Here is a 12,803-nt window from a genome sequence, read left to right as displayed (position 1 = left end):
AAATCACATTCGTCATTGCCGCCATCTTGAATACAAAACGCATTTGCCATTACCGCCATCTTGAATACAAAACGCATTCATTATCTCCACCATTTTGAATACAAATCGCATTCGTCATTGCTGCCATCTTGAATACAAAACCTATTCATCATTGCCGTCATTTTGAATACAAAACGCATTTGTCATTACCGCCATCTTGAATAAAAAACGCATTCATCATCTCCACCATTTTGAATACAAATCGTATTCGTCATTGCCGCCATCTTGAATACAAATCGCATTCATCATTACCGCCATCTTGAAAACAAATCGCATTCCTCATTGCCGCCATCTTGAATAAAAAACGCATTCATCATCTCCACCATTTTGAATAAAAAACGCATTCATCATCTCCACCATTTTGAATACAAATCGTATTCGTCATTGCCGCCATCTTGAATACAAATCGCATTCATCATTACCACCATCTTGAATACAAATCGCATTCGTCATTGCTGCCATCTTGAATACAAAACGTATTTATCATTGCCGTCATTTTGAATACAAAACGCATTTGTCATTACCGCCATCTTGAATAAAAAACGCATTCATCATCTCCACCATTTTGAATACAAAACGTATTTATCGTCTCCACCATTTTGAATACAAATCGTATTCTTCATTGCCGCCATCTTGAATAAAAAATCCATTTGTCATTGCCACCATCTTGAATACAAAATGCATTCGTCATCTCCACCATATTGAGTACGAATCGTACGCGTCATTTTCGCCATCTTGCGCCCAATAATTGTGAGCATTTAGTTTATAAAACCTTCTCTCAAATTGTTTAAATCCTCAATTGTTTTACTGGAATTCACTCGGATTTAATTCCATCACACAGCATGGATGTTATCTACCTTTCTTTACAACGAAGATGCACATGATCTTAATCGTGGATGATAATAATAATACCGCTAACAATAAACCCCCATCGTGCTCGAAGCTCGAGGTACAACCGGAGTACAAAGGCAGTGACGCGGACGTTTTGTACACGAGAGAGAGACACACGTGCCGAAGTTATTTCTGCCTGAAACGACGGTTTACGCCCCGTAATCCCCGGGCCGGGCCTTCGCGCTTTTTGTCGTCCACCTTTTATCAACCCGCATTTAGCGGTCGTGTTGGTCGCTCTGACGTTGTCGCTACTGTGCTTATGGGCGTGCTCACCCGGTGAACCTGCAGGTATAATTTACTCAGGCTGCTGGTTATTTTTTGGTAATTTTCAGAAGGACCATCTGATAACGGGCTTATCTTCTATGGATACGGAGGGCCTTCCTTTCGGGTCTACGTAGAACGAGGAGAACCAGAGCCGAGGACTGCAGGGTTCGGTACGTATTATATCTACACTAGGATGGTCCTTAATACGGTTGTTTTTGAATTTTTATGCTCCCAGGGGCTTGAACGATTTCAAATTGATAAAAAAAATTCCCATGAAAATTCGACCTTTCCATATCAACTCTAAGGTAATCCGTTTTGTGATCGAAGTACCTTACGGAAACAATATGGGAAAAACTATTTTTCTCAGTGTATATTTTGTCGTAAGAGCGATATAATGTTTCAAAAAATCTGTATTACTGCGTTACTGCTGTTGTGTGAAAAAAAAAAAAAAATATACATCATCGTACGAGGCAATCTTGACGAATGGCACACTCTCAAAATCCGACTTTTTTTATTAAGAGGAAGTGCAATTCATCTAGATTGTCTTGTGCGATCATATGTATTGTTTTTTAAGATAGTAGTACTAATGCCCACTAAAACTTCGCGGATACAGATTATTTTAAACATTATTACTCTTACAATAAAATGAATATAGATTGCGAGAAAAAAAAGTTTTTCGCATGTTATTTCCATAAGTTACTTCGATCACAAAGCGGACTACCTTTTAGAGTTGATGTAGAGAGCTCGAATTTTCGGGGAAATTTTTTATTTTTTTATTTTTATCAATTTGAAAGCGCTTAAGCCCCTGGGAGCACAAAAAATCAAAAACAACCCTATTAAGGTCCACATTAATCTAAACACATGTTCGTCATTGCGAAAGGAAAGAGCGGAAAGCTCTTATTATTAAATTGAAACAGTATTTTCTTCACCACATCCAAAATTTTTCCATCTACGGGGATAAACTTTACATAGGAAGCAGTTGCAGCTTTCGAACGATAATTATGAGAGGAAAGTTGTATTCGGTTTTTTCTTTCCTCATTCGAGTATCCGTTTTAACTGGATTTATTATTTCTTAGAATAAGGCTTAGACCGTTTCAAAGTTCATGTTTTGCTAAATTATTACTTCAGCAAACTGTATTTCTGGTACGACCATTTTAAAAGATGAATCTACGGAACTTTTTATTCCTCATTTGCAGATTACCTTGAGGCAGACTTAATTTATTTTAATTCAACTGATGCAAAGTTATAACAATAAAAAATGTTGCCTCTAGACAGTTAAATGCGAAAGTAACAAGTCATATTCAAAAATATTGCAATCAGCTTTAAAAACTCAGCGATCATTTCACATTTAGTTCAAGGAGGATAAATACTCTATTATATATATAAGAATAGTCTATTACGAAGCCGTTTGGACTAAAAAAAATAAGATCCTCGATGTTAATTTATTTCAGGCATATAATTTATGACACAGAGTTTTACCACTTCAGTTGTATAAACAAACGAATTTTCTAAAATACAGTTTTCTGATCTTTGTTTCTTACTTATTTTGCAACATTGATCAAAGAGAGTCTTTTTTTCAATAACCTCGAAATTTTCGACTTTGATTCTGGTAATTTTTTACCATAGATTACTCCAGTAAATGCATTCAACTATTCAATCTGAAGATTCCCCATTATTTGGTATAGAAAACAATACTTTTCCGTACTACTACACCAGGTTTAAAACCTATTCTAATTCAAACGAACCATAACTTCATAGTTCTTTAACCTAGGAAACATTTTCGTCGGATTTGTTTCAAAGCCAGCTATGATGTGATCTTAAAAATCTGAAAGTTTTCAAACAATCCATCTAACGTGATCTCGACCTCGCCTTGTTAGAATTATTAAGAAGGTTGTTGTTCCTTTCAAAACCGAAAAAGTTATGTCTGAAACATATTTCTATGAGACCTATTTTTCCCAAGATACTTGGCATTCCATTTGAAACAGGACATTCCGTATGAAAGAAATTTTCAGGACCGCTGCTTTTCGTCAGCCCCAACCTCTTTTTTTTTTCGTGGAACGAATTCATGCGAAACTGACCCGCACCTTTTTCCTTGATGCTTGAGGCCATTCCTTGCTATCTTACAAATTGGAGCATCAATTTGACCTTTAGAATTGTCCTGACAAGGTTTCATTCCACCTCACGTTGTAGATTGCAGTGTCCTCCAATGTCGGCAATATTACCCGATTTTGAGAAAGCAAACATTCGTTGCTACAACACAGTTCTGCTCTTAGCCCATTTGCGGTAACTTTTATCCTGATGGAGCCAATAATTTTTACCTTGGGTCATATTGGATCGAACTGACAAGCTGAGGTCGCACAATCGACCGATTTCAACGAAACTTTTTCCACACGTATCTTATAGTATGATATGAAGAGACCTCGTCATTTATTGGTGTGAAAAAACCTACCGAAAATTTGTACAGTCTGCTGAGTTCAATTTTTGAATTCCTTTGGGTGAACGTGAAGCAATTAAATATTGAAATAGTTCAATCGTTTCACCCGAACTTAGGATATTCTTAGTGCAATCTTTTCATAGAGACAACATACCAACAAGCTTTTCAAGCAACGCCTACTTCCGGTTACGGAACGGCGAACGTTGAAATTTTTTATAAAATTTCTACATCTTCCATGTTCTTCGAGATAATTCGTCGTACTTTAGCGCACAACTTTATGCTATTGGAATTTAGATTTGCAGGAATGTTTCCGTTATTTCGATTACATGGATCAGTGAAGAAGTTTTTTATCAGAAGGATTCCAGACGGTTTCGCTGAACTGATTTTACTCAAAATTGGAATGGTAACTCGCACAAAACAGCGAAGCTTTTCGGCCAAACCGCTTCTTCAAGTGACTGTAACGATGAGTGTACAATAACAATTTCAACTCGTTTATACCGTAATCAATTATTCCAAACCTTCCAAACATTCCAAACATGCATTCTGCATTCTTCTTTGTTATTGTGGGTATATTTGTCATTCCAAATTAAGCTTACGACAACGCTATTCTATCACCTAAATCAACAACTCAGTACCTACAAAGTGTTACTTTCAATTCTGCATGGACGTTTGTCTTGAAAATAAATAAATATTCCCAATCCCAGCAAGAGTCTGAAATCCTATATATTATTTCGTATCTCGTTTCTCACATAAAGTAGGGAGGATTTTTATTCCAATTCAATCAGTTTCGATGAAATAAAGGATCAGGCTCCGATCGACACTGCGGAGGTAATCTGATTTTGCTAACTGGATACGTGAGAAGCGCTGATCATGGAAACCTGCTGCTGTTGCTAGGCGCGTGAAATCTTTATCACGGTTGATACGCAGCGAGAGTTGGAATTTTCTGGATTTCAAGTTGAAAGTAATACGGAGCGACTGTTATGTGGGTCACTCGTAATGAGCGAAATTCTGATTGTTTCGAACTCGGTTGGTAGGTAGGCGTAACACATAAACCCGCGAACGAGTTTTCTAGTGCGCATAATTTTGCACGGCAAGAATCGGTATTCCGAAACTGCGGCAACTTCATTTTTTTAAAGAAGATGGTTCTCCTCTTCTCGCTTGGCTTTTAAACAGGTTGATCAACGAAAAATTGATAATGTTTACGAATTTTATCACAAGACGGTTGTATATTGAATATTCAGCAAATATAATTGTATTCGTAAGCTACGAAGAACTTTTGAAAAATATGAAACCGGCATATACCGGAATAATAAACAAAAGCTTGGATGTCGATGGTTGCTTTCGAATCGCTTTAAAGTAGTTGAAATTCGTGTAATGTAGTTCGATGTCACTTTACGATGGCTCGTTTCATTCAGGAGACCACTGTCTACAAAGTCACTGCAGCACATTTCTTTTTTCTACTTGTCAATTCCATACATGGCCGTTTTTTAATCATAATCAATGTCGGTGCAGTGTTGTAAAAGTAAATGTTCAACGATATTAACATGATTAAAAGGAGTGTGTAAGTAAATTTCTTGGAAACAGTCTTTTGAATAAAATAAGGCACTAAAGAGTAACCTCAAAGATTTTCAAAAATCTTCAAACAAACCATTGATATCCAAATCTTTAATTATAATTCCAGTATTTTCTAGCAGTGTTTTTTCAAAGCGATCTTCGTAAGTCAGGAACACAAAATTCTCATTTACAGCAATGTACGACTGTCTTATAATAGAATAATTAAACAGTATCGATTTTTTCCAACCAACCAACCTTTTGAAGTAAGCTCTGAAGTAACTGCTACTGATTCTTGAAAAAGCGTAAATAACCAACGATCATGCGGCTGGGGGGTAGTCATTTTATCATCATTTAAAGCTTTGGAATTTGAAAAATTGTCCACAATTACTCAACTTTGTGCTTAGTTCACCCGAAACGTTTTTAAACATTTTTTACAAATACTTCGTTTGCTCTTGAACTAACAGAATTCACGCCTGAACTAAGATTCGTAACCATGCCCCGGTATTATCCAACTGATTAATATATCAAGTTTCTCACTGTTTCAGGAATGAAAAAATCGCCTTCCATGACAAGGCGTTCATGCCTGTCACCTTGTTACACGTATACAACAATTTTCCCAAAACTTTGGCGATAGATATTGAGTGATAATATTCGCTTCTGCAAACTTCTCCGACGAAATATAATCTCGTAATTTACAGAAGGTTCAATGCTCAATTGTAAAGGATTATTAATTATCCCTAAAGTTTTGAAAACTCTATGATTAATCGCGTTCGGTTGAATTAATGCTTCGTCCTTGGCCGCAGGTAGACGTTTCAGTCAAAGTTACAAATGCAGTGAGTTTTTGTAACACTTTATCTTGCTTGAAGTTGAAAGGTAAATTAAACTCGGCCCCCAATATTTCAATCATCATTATGTATACATTTTGTTCGACCGAAACCGATAACCGCAGAATTTTCATTCAATTTTCAAACATTGCGTTCTTAGTTCGAAAACTTCCTCGTATAACGATCGTTTGTTTGTTCATAAGCTGAAAAGTATGCTAGGTATCCAGTCTGCGGTCTGTGAGAACCATTATTTCTCGTCCAAGTAGTATCGTCAATAAAATAAAGATATTCAACGGCTTTATTGCGATGAACATGAAGTTGAACCTTCTGATAGAAGTTTCAATCTTTGGCGAAGAATATTGTACAGATTTCAAAATGTACAAACAATTTTCGTCAAATATATCATATGAGTCTAGGGGTTAAAGTAGAACGAGCTTGAAATGTTTTTAACGTTTAAACAGTCGTGGATTTTTAGGAAAAATTATCACCCACTTCGCAACCTTATTATAATGTATGAAATTCGTTGAAGCGTGATGAAGAAAACCATACCGATACATTGGAAATGGAACTCTATCCGTCACAGTAATTCTCAAGTTGTGAAATAATGATTTTTATCCATTGGATATTGTTAAGTCGAAGTTACTAACTTCAACCCTGTAATACAGTCTGGATATAATACCTACACTATCAGGTTTTAATGTATTCTGTTTTAAGATTATAAATAATGCAACAGCCCCGCGTATATATGCTACTGTGAACAAGAGTATATCCGACTATATTAGATCATAGTGCAACCTGGCATCGTCTAATATATATGCATGTAAGCTTACGGTATGCCCCACGTGAATATAAATGGGCGATGATGTAGTTTGCGGACAACAGAAATATCGATCATCTCCCTGCGAGATGAGGATTAGGGATTTTTCAGATGTATAGACTCGATCAACATGACTCAGTCGATAAGAGTCATGACAACTCAATTGATAACAGTCATGACGACTCGGTCGATAACAGTCATGACGATTCGGTCGATAACGGTCATGACGACTCGATCGATAACGGTCATGACGACTCTTTCGGTAAATAATTCCGATTGGCTGGTCAGACGAAGCATAAACAGTTACGGAAAGTGGGCGAAAATAATGTATAATCGAAAATGATTTGGTAGCATACTCTGTCCTGCTAACCAAGGACTTGAAAATGTGTGTTCCGCTTGTTCAGTGAGTTAATGTCTCGTAAAATATAAATCCCGCGGGTCAAGGAGCGCGAAAAAACGATTTTAAAGCCTGCCACCCATGTATCAGGGGAATAAATTTGACGTAATATTAAAAATAAGAGCCAAGTATACCGCCTATTACGGTGAATTTATTGAGTCAGTTTTTGAGAAAGCTTGCAATAATTATTTTTTATTTAATTTTGTCTGTTTTTGATATTTAAAAACATCCTTTCACAAGTATAATGAGCTTTCGGTTCGGGTATTCTGTGAAAAAAAAATTTTTCGTCTACGCGAATGTATTCGCTGCATGGAAAATTAAGACTGGTGAATTATTCGAGGACGTAGAACAAAATTCTTGGGACATCATTCATTATTCGAGATAAAAAATGCAGACGAAGTAGGAGGACGGTATAAAGTGGGTAACCAATTGGAGTTGCGGCACACTTCAGAGATTCTTGATATCTGTGAAAAAAAGGATTCAACGGGCCTGATAGAATGTATTTAAATACACCGACATCAGAGAATAACCTGAAGCCGATACGTACCGGAGTACCGGAGTAGCATCAGAATTCTTCCAACGTTGGAAAAGTTGGACTGCAATTTCCGGTGGCGAGTAGAAATTATCATCTTGGGTAACGTTTGCGGAGTTGGCAACAAGGATAGAAGTAAAACGGTGGCAAAGAGAAGTGTTTCTTTTTTTTTTTTTTAATACTCTTTCGTTTCTCCTCCTTTCCTGGAATATTCATATTCAAAGTTACCCAGTTGGGTAGGAGAAATTTCATAACTTTCATTTCAAGAAGACCCCCGTTTACCGCAAAGAAACTGGCCAAAGTTTGCTTCGTTTACGAAGACCGAAAGTGTGCCTCTGTTGGGTAGGAAAGGCACGACGAAAGGCGCGAGGCGACACCCTTCAAAGTTTCAACTCTTTGAGTCCAATCTATACGGTATTAAATCCACGTTGCATTTCTCTTTACAATTGCCCATCGTAAAGCGGCGCTAATTAAACCTGGGCCGAATGATTAATGCGTTAAACTTTTGTCTCTATGATTTTTGCGGTACGTTCTTCTCTCCTTTGTATTATAAAAGTGTGTGCATCTATGGGCAAAATTTTTAATTACTTCAATAAAAATCACATATCGCGAAATATTAATTTTTATTGAGAAGAAAACACGATACAAATTTCATTTGTAATTTGTAATTGATGGTACGTAGTGTACAAATTACAATTATATTTTTTATTGCGAGAAAAATTAATTAACAACTGGGCACAGCAGTATGCTGGCAGTGGCGGGAAACGAAATGAAAACTTCTATTTTTATTTTGTTATTGAGCCGATGCAAAATACAAATTACGTTTGTAATAATACAACTCTGGACATACGACTAACAATAAGTATATACAGTACTATATATATATATATATATTGTATATGTAAACGAAAATGGAATTTGTATTCTATTTTGACGCAACAGCAACATACATATGTAATCTGTAGTTTATTACCCCTTGATTACAAAATACAAATAAAATTTACATTTCATTTCACCATTATTAATAAATACAAATGTAATATGTGATTTATCTCGTCCGTATCACAAATTACAAATTTAATTGTATTTCATTAAACTCTCGTTTCAAATGTAATTTACATTTCATTCCGGCATTATTAAAAAATACGAACAAAATTTGTGGCTTATCTCGCCCTAACCGAGAAATAGAAATGTAATTTGTATTCCATTACACTCTCATTACAAAATGCAAATGTAATTCGTCAATTACTTCGCCCCAATTACAATCGAAATTCAATTTGTAATTCGTTTTCCCTAACAACATATTTAGCGGTGTAGGATTGAATTACGTATTGTAATTAGGCGATGTCCAATACCGATTCCGGGCTTGAATACCTGTTACCAATGAATTACGCAGCCGACGTAAGCTATGCTCGTATCATTTTGCATCCGGAGTTTGCATCGTGCTTTTACCCCGATTGTATACGGGCACATATCCGTTGCGGCAGGCATACTTATCCGGATAAAAGCAAACTCTGTTAAATTGTATTCGTTTTGAAATTGGCCTCCGCCATCTTAACTTCTACAGGAACTTTCAGTCCGTATACCCTTCGTTGCTCCCTGGGGGGTCGACTTTGTTATACTATTATTGTGCAGAATCGTGGCGCGAGTTGGTTTGCTTTTGTCCGCAGTCTATATTTGCGCCTCTGTGTATATGTACGTGGATACACTTTTGCGTGCTTACATATGCGAAGGTACTCCGCGCATACATTTCCACGTGAAGATAACGCGCCGCTTGCATTATATAAACTCACAATCAAAGCGCGGCAGAATCGCAAGTCCTCTGATAGCGAAATTACCCCCTCAGATTAATTACGCTGTATCAAGCTCTGTAACCGGGCTACGAATACTTGCAATAACTTTAGCCGTGTTCGCGCAAGCAGCCCGTGACAGCAAATCTGTCGTGGCGAAATAGTCGCGAGTAATCAGTGCGGTGATTACTTGCACGGCTTAGGCGAAGAGTTTCGACGATAAATTAACACCATCGGATGTGTCGATAATTGACTGCAGAGTTTTGGTTTTGAGGAGCTTTAGAACGAATTCACAAATTTTGATTCCAATCAACAAATTTCACAACATTTTTTTTTCACACTTTGAAAATTTTACATGTTTTTTTTTTTTTTTATTTACGCGCTAATTTTGCGCCACACTTTGAAGCGTGGATTTTCTCTGAAAAATTTCGTGGAATGTCTATTACTTTCAAAGATGCGGCGAGTTGGAAATAAACTTAACGTGAACGCTTTTTAACGGGGAAAGAAATACGAGACACATTTGCCATGATGAGTTTCCGTGATTAGGTGAAACGCGATGAAATTCCCTAGCGTAAAGTCGTCGTAACCAGACTCACCCGTTAGTCGGCTCGCAGGTAATCAACTTACGGTCCTTAATATCAATTCTTCGAGGAAAACAAGTCGAGGCGCGCATTTTCTGCGATAAACATTATTTAGCATAAAGCTCCTCTATATTTGCACTGCAGCTTATGGAGCTGCACGTTTACCGGAGTCTCTGTCGGTACTCACAATCAGTAAAATTGAACGATACAAATATGAGGAAAAGCGAGAATGCAATCTCGTGCGATGCGCGATGCCGCGCATTACGTGGTGCAGTATACCTGAACAAAAATGACTGTGAGCTTTTGTGTGGGGTTTTTGATTTTAAAAAATCGGTAAATATGATAATCTTACATAACCGACAGACTGAGAAATATTTATGAGGATGGTTTTTCGTGTTACCACATTTTGCACGTTTTTAAACTTTGTGAAAAATGTCCTTTAAACAGCATATATTGTTAAGAAAATAAACGCGGATTTAATCGTACCGATTTTTTTTTTTTTCAACACGCAAAATACGATACGTAGATTTTTTTTCGTGGATTTAAGGGATCATCTTAGTGTAACGGGTCGAAAAATAGCTGATTTTAGCGATATGCTTTTTTGATGGTTAAAATGTGCTAATCAGTCTGATTCTTTTTATGTCAAATCAAAACATTCGTGAAGAACAGAAAATAAGTTTCCAAACGGTATCTTTTATTTTTATTTTTTTTACGTTTTTCTCAACGGTTTATAACGTATAGGTAAAAATGTTTTTCGTTAAAAAAATATGAAGTTTACAAAAAAAAAAGCTTCCATAGCAAGATAAAGAATGGAATTTTCATACAAATTGTCTACTTACGATCGATTGGCGATGCCAGTTCCATACAATTTTCCGTCTATACTATCGGATGTTGCAAAAAAATATAAAAAATTTGCCAATTCCAATTTTTTTTTTTTTTTCTTCAATTTTACACCAACACGATCCCTCGAGTATTTTTATACGCTTAGTACGATGCATAATATTGTTTTGAAATCGGGGGTAACGTGTCGATAAAAAAAAAATATGGAAAACTACATGAAAGGGAATTTGAACATTCAAGATCTGACAGTTCGATACCTAAATAGAGTGAATTCAGCTGGTATAGCTTCTCCGATTACGCAAGTTGAAGTTTGAAATTTTTGCACAGAACTGCAGTGTTGCTTGAATTTTAAATGGAAACTTGGCACGAATTAAGTCCTAATGGATGATCTCTCATTCCTCCCCTTCCCTCATTCTCCGTCTCGCCTCTCACTTCTACTTTATTTTCACCGCTCCACCAGTTGCTACGGCCTAAGAACAAGAAAGTTTTTTGTTTTAAGCTTATCGAGGCTTTCAGCCAATGCCCGAAGAGAGAAACGGCCGTGCCGGAGTGAGGAGGACGGTTTTCCCACCATGAAGCTCGACCTACGTATAGGAATTACTCACAGCTCCAAGCTCTCCATGTCTGAACTTGGAATTCCAAACTCTCCAGCTGCTTTTTCTCTCTGCAATTTTTTCCTCTTTCTCTCTTTCTGATTTATTTTACCCCCGCCTCCCCCCCTTCCTCCTCGTCACCTTCTCTCTCAACCTCTCTCTCGATTTCTCTCTGCTTTTCTCCGCTCGCTCAATTTGCCTCAAGCTTTTCCACACCTCGGTAGCTCGTTATACCCGTGAAAAAGGCTCGCCAATCTTTCCAATCTTTCGTTTCAGCGATACGACTTACGTATAGATTTTACAACGCGTTCCGAAAAAGTTCCTCCACCACTTTTTCACCCCCACGGCGGTTTTCTTCCCCTCTAACTCAACCGATACGCACCTTTTGCAAGTTACACTTTTCTTTGAGCAGCCACGTCTTTGTACCGAACGAGACGCCATTTATACCGTATCGAAATTTCGGGTCCTTGCCAAAATCAAACTGATATCAGATTCAACTTCAAATTTGAATACTATATTCTCGGATAGTCAATTGCCTTTGTCGCAATCCCATTTTTTTTTTTTCCAGCCAATCAAACAAAAAACGTCGTAGATTTTTGACAAGTAACCGAATTTTAATTTCAAACGTTCGCCATTTGGTGGACAAAAAAAAAAAAAAAATCGACTTGTGGCAGAGAGGATGAACTATCTAGGAATAGTGTCTTCAAATTTCAAGTGAATCGGTTTAGCAGTTTTTGATATATCGTGGGCACCGCAAAACATGTCACTGAGCAAAATGGTTTACATTGTTGTCAGTAACAACGCGTCCCATTAATTGGTTACAATGAAAACAATTTTTGACTGAAACCTTACGTACCTACATGATTTCGGTGAAAACCAACACCAATTGAATTGAATAATTGGTTACGGAGGCATAAATTTTCGAAATCTAACCTAACCTAACCAACTTCCCCAACCAACTAGTCATATATATATATATATACCCCTTAAAGACTCCTAACCCATACCAAGTACAAACCCGAAGGTGATCGTTGTGGTCTAGAAATTGAATAGGGAATTTCGTCGCGACGAGAATTATCACAGGATTACGTTAGTCATACCGTAAGCCGCGAGTTTGCAGCCGAGTACCTGGATTATGCAATAATCCTCAAAGCAAACGTGGATCATCCATACATTATACAACGCGATGTAAGCGTGCAAGAAGAACTGAACCCTTACCGGGACCTGAGGGTCTCGCTACTCTTTCA

At 37.2% G+C, this 12,803-nt stretch overlaps 1 protein-coding gene across 12 annotated transcripts in view; it reads left to right on the top strand.

Moving 5' to 3' along the window:
• The window catches only part of LOC124223065 (uncharacterized), a 313,561-nt gene that overhangs the window by 172,376 nt on the left and 128,382 nt on the right, over positions 1-12,803 (top strand). For 10 of the 12 annotated variants that reach the window (XM_046634702.1, XM_069137792.1, XM_046634695.1 and 7 more), the window contains one exon: positions 1,263-1,364. The exons of the other annotated variants lie outside the window; for them this stretch is intronic. The gene's annotated coding sequence lies outside the window, so the exon portion shown is untranslated. The remainder of the gene's footprint in view (positions 1-1,262; positions 1,365-12,803) is intronic. 12 annotated transcript variants of the gene reach the window in all.

This window comes from Neodiprion pinetum, chromosome 7 (assembly GCF_021155775.2).
Source record: "Neodiprion pinetum isolate iyNeoPine1 chromosome 7, iyNeoPine1.2, whole genome shotgun sequence".
Lineage (NCBI taxonomy): Eukaryota > Metazoa > Arthropoda > Insecta > Hymenoptera > Diprionidae > Neodiprion > Neodiprion pinetum.
The sequence above is the reverse complement of the archived record's forward strand: the minus strand, read 5'-3'. Positions and strand labels throughout refer to the sequence as shown.